Source organism: Heloderma suspectum, chromosome 3, assembly GCF_057233095.1.
Source record: "Heloderma suspectum isolate Gila_16-S chromosome 3, 16-S_ref, whole genome shotgun sequence".
Lineage (NCBI taxonomy): Eukaryota > Metazoa > Chordata > Lepidosauria > Squamata > Helodermatidae > Heloderma > Heloderma suspectum.
The window spans coordinates 1286911-1294604 of record NC_139460.1 but is presented as its reverse complement, the minus strand read 5'-3'; positions in this window follow the sequence as shown (position 1 = coordinate 1294604).

The window sequence follows — 7694 nt, the reverse complement described above, 5'->3', positions numbered from 1 at the left end:
GAAAACTATCTGGGCCCCAAAGTTCTTGAGTTTCCTTCCCAAAGCTTCAAAGTCTGACGTGATCTCTTCGTAGCTCCGCTTGGCGGTATCATTTGTTCCCACATGGATGAGAAGAAAGGGATACCTGTCAGTGGGCTTTATGAGTGCAGGCAACCTTTCAGTCACGTCTCTAATCTGTCCTCCCGGGAGACAACATACCTGGCGAGTCCACGGGTCTTCGCGACATACTTGGGTCTCGATCCCACGCAGCAAGGAGTGTCCCACTACTACCACTCTTCTCTTCTTCTTCTTGTAGGCCTGGGTTTCATCGCCTCTGTTTGACTGACCTTTAGCCTCTTGCTCACTCTCATGCAGGTTCCCCTGTGATTCTTCCTCTGCAGGCTGTCCTCCAGTCTCATCTGCAAGTACCTGGAATCGGTTCCACAGCTCCACCGCTTCCACTGGTGCAGAGTGGCGTGTAGTTCTTCTTCTCCTAACTGTCACCGTTTTCCAAGGAGTATCCTCTACTCCATTTTTCTTCTCCTCAGCATTTCCCACTTCTGCCTCATCTTGCTGTTGCTCTTCAAGCTTCTGGTCTGCCCTTTGCTGCTGTAGTTCCCCCATTCTGTCCAAGAACTCTTCGTGTTCTCTTATTCCCCGGAGGGTTGACAGTCGCCGCTCCAGTCCACTTACTTTTTCCTCCAGCAGCGTGATCAACTTGCACTTGTTGCAGCTGCAGGCCATGTTGTTCTCAGGCAAGAAAACAAACATGGCACACACCTTGCAGGTCACCACCACTGGAGAGTCTTGTCCTTCCATAGCCCCGTTTCCCTTTTTGTGTCTAGCTTTGTGATTGTTCTAGACTAGCCTGTGCCTGCTCCTCTACTCAGTAGAGGTTAAAAGCAGAGTCCCACTGGTGTGGAAGTGTGTGTTACAAGACAAATAAATGGGAAAAAGTTAGTTAAAAAAAAAAAAACATGTTTATTACTCTCGGGTCAGAAGCTCATACTGGGTGATATTAGGCATTGGAATCTCAATTTTAATTCCAGAATTCTATTGGAGGCACTTGATTATGGAATTTCCTAATCGAGCAGCAGGGGTAAGGTCACAAAAATATGAAATGCTTGCTTGCTCTGCCACTCATTGCGACACATGACATGGTTGCAAACCTGCAGCCGCTGAGCAGCTTCCCTCTTGGAAAGCCGCATTTTCAGACAGCCCTTGTACTCCGTTGCCTCTCTTAGATGCGGCTCTGGAGCAGTTCCCCGGCACTGTGCCCCCCCCACACTGAATCCTGGGCACACCCCTGTGACTTGCCAGCGACGTTGTCGAGGGTGGGGCTGCTCTCCCCCCTTCCCCCCTTTCCCCCATTGGCAGCAGGGCTGCCTCCACGAGCAGGGTCCTCAGCAGCAGCAGCTCTGTTTCATTCACAACAGCGGAGTGGCCTGTTTGTATGTAGTGTGCATCAGGAGTACACAGAGCAGAAGGAGAGGGGGCAGCCAGCAGCAGCAGCCTGCAGCCCTGGTGTTCCACAGCTGCATTACTGTGATACACCCACAACTTCACAGTGGCGTGATACGCCTACATCTAAGGAACACCCAGAAGGGAAGGAGAGAGGGCGGGCAGTGTAGCACGGGAGCCTGGACAGGGCTGGGAACAAGCCTCCCCAGTCACGGGATCGCACCAGGTCGCCCCTTCACAGCAATGCAGCAGTTTGCGTTTTCCATTCAGAGACAGCAATGGCTGAGCCATTCCTGTCTCCCCTTCAGAATGCCTGAACTGATATTTTCAGGAAGAACTGAATCAAATAGCAGTGACAAGAGATGATGTTCTAGACCTTATTGACAAACTGGAAGCTAACAAATCATTGGGCCCAGATGGTATCCACTTGACAGGTCTTAAAACTGCTGGGGAGAAAACCGGCAGGAGCTGGGAAACATCCCGTTTGGGTTAAATCATCCCAAAGGGATGAAGATGAAAATGTTTCTGATTGCCCAAAGGTAGAAGGGGAGGAAATAGGCCAGGAGCACATGGTAGAACATAATAGCCAATGAAAGGGGCCAACGCCCCATGGCAAAAGATGCACATGCCAGAGGCATCTGGGGTGGGATACCACGTATAGGTGTTTTTGTGTAAACGCTAGAAGCTTCTGAGCCATAATGGGAGAGTTGGAGTGCTTGATTTAAAAGGAAAACCTGGATATAAAAATTGGGAGGGATTAGAAATAACATGTCACTTTTAGGAGAAAAGAGAAAAGTAGAAGAAAACTTAAAATAAATATGGTACAGTGTACATCTCTGAATAGGGAAGAAAGGATAGGGAATAGCGAAGACCCACAGATCAGTTAGATATGAGCTCACTAATATTCCTAATGAATATGCAGTGGAGGTGAAGAATAGATTTAAGGGACTAGATTTAGTAGATAGGGTCCCGGAAGAACTATGGACAGAAGTTCACAACATTGTTCAGGAGGCGGCAACAAAAAATGTCCCAAAGAAAAAGAAAACCAAGAAGGCAAGATGGCTGTCTGCTGAGACACTGGAAGCAGCCCAAGAAAGAAGGAAAGCAAAAGGCAACAGTGATCGGGGGAGATATGCCCAATTAAATGCAAAATTTCAGAGGTTAGCCAGAAAAGGAATTATTTTTAAACAAGCAATGTGCGGAAGCGGAAGAAGATAACAGAATAGGAAGGACAAGAGACCTCTTCCAGAAAATTAGAAACATCGGAGGTAAATTCCAGGCAAAAATGGGTATGATCAAAAACAAAGATGGCAAGGACCTAACAGAAGCAGAAGAGATCAAGAAAAGGTGGCAAGATCTGTATAGGAAGGATACTAATATCGGGGATAGATTTGACGGTGTGGTCAGTGAGCTAGAGCCAGACATCCTGAAGAGTGAGGTTGAATGGGCCTTAAGAAGCATTGCTAATAACAAGGCAGCAGGAGATGACGGTATTCCAGCTGAACTGTTTAAAATCTTGCAAGATGATGCTGTCAAGGTGATGCATGCCATATGCCAGCAAATTTGGAAAACACAAGAATGGCCAACAGATTGGAAAAAATCAACTTATATCCCCATACCAAAAAAGGGAAGCACCAAAGAATTTTCAGACTATCGAACAGTGGCACTTATTTCACATGCCAGTAAGGTAATGCTCAAGATCTTGCAAGGTAGACTCCAGCAATTCATGGAACGAGAATTGCCAGATGGACAAGCTGGGTTTAGAAAAGGCAGAGGAACTAGAGACCAAATTGCCAATATCCACTGGAAAATGGAGAAAGCCAGGGAATTTCAGAAAAACATCTATTTCTGTTTTATTGACTATTTGAAAGCCTCTGACTGTGTGGATCATAACAAACTGTGGCAAGTTCTTGGTGGGATGGGGATACCAAGTCGTCTTGTCTGCCTCCTGAGGAATCTGTGTAACGACCAAGTAGCAACGGTAAGAACAGACCACGGAACAACGGACTGGTTTAAGATTGGGAAGGAGTACGGCAGCGCTGTATACTCTCACCCTACCTATTCAACCTGTATGCAGAACACATCATGCGACGTGCTGGGCTTGATGAGGCTAAGGCTGGAGTTAAAATCGCTGGAAGAAACATTAACAATCTCCGATATGCAGATGATACCACTTTGATGTCTGAAAGCGAGGAGGAGCTGAGGAACCTGCATTGAGCAGGGGGTTGGACTCTATGGCCTTGTAGGCCCCTTCCAACCCTATTATTCTATGATTCTATAACCTCATGACAAAGGTGAAAGAAGAAAGTGCAAAAGCTGGGTTGCAGTTAAACCTCAAAAAAACCAAGATGATGGCAACCAGGTTGATTGATCACTGGCAAATAGAGGGAGAAAACGTGGAGGCAGTGAGACTTTGTCTTTTTAGGCGCAAAGATTACTGCAGACGCTGACTGCAGCCAGGAAATCAGAAGACGTTTACTTCTTGGGAGGAGAGCAATGACAAATCTTGATAAAATAGTGAAGAGCAGAGACATCACACTGACAACAAAGGTCCGCATAGTTCAAGCAATGGTATTCCCTGTAGTAACCTATGGCTGCGAGAGCTGGACCATAAGGAAGGCTGAGCGAAGGAAGATAGATGCTTTTGAACTGTGGTGCTGGAGGAAAATTCCAAGAGTGCCTTGGACTGCCAGAAGATCAAACCAGTCCATCCTCCAGGAAATCAAGCCAGACTGCTCATCATGAGAAGACAGAATACCCTGGAGAAGATGCTGATGCTAGGGAAAGTGGAAGGCAAAAGGAAGAGGGGCCGACCAAGGGCAAGGTGGATGGATGATATTCTGGAGGTGACGGACTCAACCTTGGGGGAGCTGGGGGTGGCAACGGCCGACAGGAAGCTCTGGCGTGGGCTGGTCCATGAGGTCACGAAGAGTCGGAGGCGACTGACCAAATAAACAACAACAAAACATCTCTGATTATAAGAGGAGAAGGGGGTTGGGTAAAACAAACTTGAATATATAAATTGATATCTGACATGAAGCCTGAAATACTATTTTTGCAAGAATTCCACAAACCAAAGACAAACAGGGGGATATTGGGCAGCAGAGAATGGGAACATAAATTCTTAGCTACAGGATCTAGAAGAGCAAGGGGGTAGGGATATTAATTAAGGAGATAAATTTCCAATTAAAAAGAATAATGAAAGCTAAAAGGGGGAGATACATATTTGTAGAGGGGATATATAATAACAAGGAGTTAACAACATTGGCATCAGTATAGAGCCCTAACACAAATCAATTAAATTTTCTACAGAAGATCTTAGCCAAAGTTAAGAGATTCTCAAAATCAGAAAAAATCATTGCAGGAGATTTCAACTGGAATCTGCAGGGGGCAATGTCAGTGGGCGATACGAAATGAAGAACAATGTTAAAGCAGGACAGAAGAGTATCCTGGTATATGGAGATTTTGAAAAAATAAGGTATCTACAATGCTTGGATCAAAATAAACCCTAATTACTATAGTCATAGATATTTTTCATAAGTATATAAATGTTTCAGTAGGTTGGACACAATTTTAATGACATAAACTTCCTTACGAAGACTTAAAATGGAAATTGGACAAATAAAAGTAACAGACCATGCCCCAATTAAAATGTATGTGGAGATGGACCAAGACATTAGAAGGGATTATATATGGAGATTGAATCCCATATTATTAACTAAGGAAGATGTTAAAGCTAAGATAAAAAGGAATATAGAAAGACATTTTGAAGAAAATAAAACAGAGGAAACAACAGAAACAATGAGATGGGAAGCAGGCAGGGCAACAATAAGAGGGGTGTGTATAAAAGAGCTAAGTTTAATAAAGAAAAAGGATAAGGAGGAGACACTGGGTCAAGAAATTAGCAGATTAATGGAGCAGTACAAGTACACTGGTCAGACTAGAATCAGAAAAGAAATGGAAAAATTGAGGAAAGAAAGAGAGGCATTAGAAATAAATAAAACAATTATAGACATGTTATATGTCAAGCAAAGGTATTACGAGTTTGCAGGAAAAAGCTCAAAATTGTTGGCCAACAGAGTCCAGAAAAAGAGAACTAGGAACAGAATTTTAGCTTTGAACACAAAAGAAGGAATTGAAACATATGATCAAAAGGAAATGGGAAAATTATTTGTTGTTGTTCAGTCGATAAGTCGTGTCCGACTCTTCGTGACCCCGTGGACCAGAGCACGCCAAGCCTTCCTGTCCTCCGCTCTCTCCCGCAGCGTGCTCAAGTCCGTATTCATTGCATCGGTGATGCTATCTAGCCATCTTATCCTCTGCCGTCCCCTTCTCCTTTTGCCTTCAATCTTTCCCAGCATCGGGGTCTTTTCCAGTGATTTTTCTCTTCGCAGGGAAAATTATTACAAAGTTATTATAAAGATCTTTATGAAGGGAAACAGACAGAAATAAAGCAGATTCAGGAATATCAAAACAAAACAAAAAATACCCCCACTAAAAGAAGAACAGAAACAGTTATTAGAAACTGAGATAGGAGGAGATTAAAGAAGCTATAAAAGAATTCAAAAATAATAAATTGCCAGGTCGCGATGGGTTTACGGGAGAATTTTAGAGAGCATTTGTGGATGGGTTGGTGCCACAACTAAAGAAATATCTGGAAATACAGGAGGGGCCCCACTCCCAAAAACATGGACACGAGCGATAACACTGATACCCAAATTAAACAAAGATAAATGTAACCTGGACTCCTACAGTCCAGTATCTCTACTGAATGTGGATTATAAGATATTTACTAAAATATGGCAAAATGCCTGAAAGAAGTTATAAATGACTGTGTAGGTTGAGATCAATATGGTTAAAAAAAAAAAAGATTTATTGCAGATCCAATTAGAAAAGTAGTCAGTATGATTAATATTTGTAAGACAAGAAAGATCCTGGTTGTAGTAATGACACTTGATCTTTACAAGGCATTTGATACAGTGAATCCAAAATATATATTAAATCTGCTAAATAAGTATAATTTGGGGAATAAGTTTAAACATACAAATTTTTTTTATTTATTTAAAACATTTCTATCCCGCCCTATATCATTAAGATCTCAGGGTGGCATACAGATAAAATCAATGTCTATTCTCTTTGAGAAATCATGGAGGACGGGTGAAGTGCCAGATGACTGGAGGAGGGCTAACATTGTCCCTATCTTCAAAAAGGGTAAAAAGGAGGAACCTGGGAACTACAGAGCAGTCAGTCAGACATCAATCCCTGGAGCAGATGATAAAGGAATCCATCTGTAAGCACCTTGAAAACAATGCCGTGATTACTTGATGCCAACATGGATTTGTCAAGAACAAGTCCTGCCAGACAAATGTGATCTCATTTTTTGATCAAGTAACCCCCCTTGTGGACCGTGGGAATGCTGTAGACATCATATACCTCACCTTCAGCAAAGCTTTTGACAAAGTGCCCCATGATATCCTGATGAGCAAACTAGCACAAAGTGGGCGAGATGAAACAATGATCCAGCGGATCCACAGTTGGCTACAGAATCGGACACAAAGAGTGCTTATCAATGGGACCTTCTCAGACTGGGGAGAGGTAATGAGTGGGGTACCGCAGGGCTCAGTCCTGGGCCCAGTGCTCTTCAACATTTTTATGAATGACTTGGAGGAGGAGGCGCAGGGAATGTTGATCAAATTTGCAGATGACACAAAATTGGGCGGGATAGCTAATACTTTGGAAGACAGAAACAAAATTCAAAGTGATCTGGATAGACTGGAGCACTGGGCAGAAAACAACAGAATGGCATTTAATAGGGATAAATGCCAAGTTCTGCACCTAGGAAAAAGAAACCAAATGCACAGTTACAAGATGGGGGATATGCGCCTCAACAACACTACAAGCGAGAAGGATCTTGGAATTGTTGTCGATCACAAGCTGAATAGGAGCCAACAGTGTGATGTGGCTGCAAAAAAGGCCAATGCTCTTTTGGGCTGCATTCATAGAAGCATAGCTTCCAAATCCCAGGAAGTACTAGTTCCCCTCTACTCAGCACTGGTTAGGCCTCCTCTGGAGTACTGTGTCCAATTCTGGGCACCACACTTTAAGAAGGATGCAGACAAACTGGAGAGGGTCCAGAGGAGGGCAACAAAGATGATCAGGGGACTGGAAACAAAGCCCTATGAGGAGAGACTGAAAGAACTGGGCACGTTTAGCCTTAAGAAGAGAAGACTGAGGGGAGATATGATAGCGCTCTT